This window comes from Crocodylus porosus, unplaced genomic scaffold, assembly GCF_001723895.1.
Source record: "Crocodylus porosus isolate Cpor-Errol unplaced genomic scaffold, CroPor_comp1, whole genome shotgun sequence".
Classification (NCBI taxonomy): Eukaryota; Metazoa; Chordata; order Crocodylia; family Crocodylidae; genus Crocodylus; species Crocodylus porosus.
Window position 1 is genome coordinate 24,331,216 of NW_017728943.1, and position 2,483 is coordinate 24,333,698.

The following is a 2,483-nucleotide window of genomic DNA, read 5'->3' on the forward strand; positions in this document are numbered from 1 at the left end:
AACAGTGCGTCAAAGGTACTGGTTGCAGTGGTTGGCTTCTTAGTCAGTCTCTTGCAAGACCTCTCTTCTTGGAAAGGATTGGATACACCTTACTAAATTACCCTTGCCTAGAATCCCTCTGCTTATCCCTATCCAACCCATTCCTTTCAGCTTATTCTTCCCCCAAAATACTTTTATTTATCCTTGTTTGGTTTTTTGATTCCACACTTTTTAAAAAGCTGCGTTTTCCCTGGTGGCCTGTCATCCATCACTGTGCAGGAAAGCACATATATTACAGACACACACATGCATATATTAAACACATACAAGATATATTACACACGCACACATTTTCCAGTACAGCAAACATTACAAAGCATGCTGGAAAGGCAGGTGCCAGGTTTTCTGGCAGGAGAAGGAGAGAGGTTATAGGGGGTAGGGGAAGAGCTACAAGTCCACCGGCATGCCCCCCGCAAACACGGATGCACCCTCTTTCCTGGCAGCAATGAGTCTTCTGCTGCCGGTAGGAGCAAGGAGGTGGAAGCAGTACCTGTCCTTGCACCTGCATCACCTCCACTAACACCAGAAATAGCCAACAACGTAACAGTCTCCTCCTCCCCAATTTCAGCTCCCAGCATGAGCCTCCCAATGCCAGGGAAGAAGCTGGATCTGGAAGCGGGGGGGCTGAGTGTCATAGCCAGGGAAATTCTGGGGAAGGAGGGGGAATCTGAGTTTGTGCTCTGCACCTGTCAAAGTTCCCCTAGAGGCAGGTCTCCTTCTCCAGAAGGCATCTCAGAGACTGTGGGAACAGGTGACTCAGCTTCCCGTTATTGTGCCTCTGCCTGCTGAAGAGAGGGATAAGGGGGGTGGAGGAGGGGGCGTGTAGTGGGGGATCATTTTGAGTTGGCAGATGATCCCAGGTACTCTACCTGCCAGCACTGGCAAAGGCAGATCAGCTGGGCCAAGGAGGTGAAACACTTCACCACCATGACAATGCTGCTGCATCTCAGGAGGCAGTACCCCCTTGCCCTTGTTCTTCCTCAGCCTAGCACCAGTGAGAGCATGCCCAAAAAGAAGTTCCCCTCTTACTTCAAAGCCCCCATCCCCACAAAGAAGAGGCGGGCCACCCTGGAGTGGTGGGCGAAAGCTGCAGACAAAAGGGGGCACGGTGCAAGGGTGAGCGAGGTCACCCAGAGCACTGGGGAAATGCTTGCTGTGGGTGCCCAGCCTTTCTCCTTTGTTAAGCATCCAGGATTCAGGGGGCTCATGGCACTCATGGCCCCACCCTACCAAGTGTCCACACTTGCCACCCTTAGCAGAACAGTGGTGCCCTCCCTGTATGAGGCATGCAGGAAGTATTTGAGGGAGAGCTGCGGAAGACAGGGCCTCAGGTAGCTTTACACTTCACCTCAGACATGTGGAGCAGCTGGGGTGGAAATCATGCCTACTGCTCCCTCAAAGGGCACTGGTGCGATCAGTCAGGGTGTCGGTGGGCTTTCCTTCAAGCAGAAGCAATGGATGAGTCCTACACAGCAAGGGAGATCATGGTGGCCATGAACCACATGGTGCAGGGGTGGATCGTTGGGCAGGACAAATTCATCCATGGGTTCATGGTCACCAACAACGGGGCCAATATGGTCAACGCAGTCTGTGATGCCAACTTTGTTGGCATCCACTGGCTGGCACAAGTTCCACCTCATAGTCAGGGACACCTTCGAGGTGAACAGGGCTCCCAATGGTAGCGCCATCACTACCACGACCAGCAAGCTAATTTTGAAATGCAGGAAGGTGGTAGGCTACTTTCACCGAAGCATCAAGTGAGGCAAAAATGCTACAGGAGAAACAGGCAGAGCTTAACATACAGCAATACAAAATCATGCAGGATGTGGAGACTCAGTGGAACTCCACATACTTGATGCTTGAAAGGCTGGTCGAGCAACAGAAGGCCATCCATGAAATGGCCTTGCTCAGGAAGATTGGGATCAGCAGCTCCTTTAACAAAACAGGGTGGGATACCAACTCCCAGATCTTGGTGATCCTCAAGCCATTCCTCAAGGCCACAGAGAGCCTCAGCACTGGTGATGCCCTCCTTAACCAGGTGATTTCCATAGTGAAGGACTTGAAAAATCAAAAAGTGAAGTTCCATGAGATCAATGTTCCTGGCTGGGGCAAGCCACTTTCACCACAGGCACTGGTGAAACAGCTGAAGAAGACGATCAAAAAACAGCTGGAACCATTGTGGTCCAATACGGTCCACGTGTTGGCGGGCATGTGAGACCCAAAGGTGAAGGGGAGCATCTGCAGCAGCAAAACCCTTGATCACTGGAAGGAGGTGCTGGTGAACAGGGTCAGGGAGGCAGAAGGGCAGAGGTGGGGGGATGTGGAAGAGGGGGATCCACTGTCCTGTGCCAGCACTCCAAGCACCAGCCAATCTCCTCCACCACAGCTGCTGCCAATGTGGGCCAAGGGCATGGCTTCAATGTTGGGGTCCAGGAGGCACCAGA

At 52.4% G+C, this 2,483-nt stretch overlaps 1 protein-coding gene across 1 annotated transcript in view; it reads right to left on the bottom strand.

Moving 5' to 3' along the window:
- ABHD12 (abhydrolase domain containing 12) overlaps positions 1 to 2,483 on the bottom strand; it is a 78,742-nt gene that overhangs the window by 17,506 nt on the left and 58,753 nt on the right. The window lies entirely within an intron of this gene.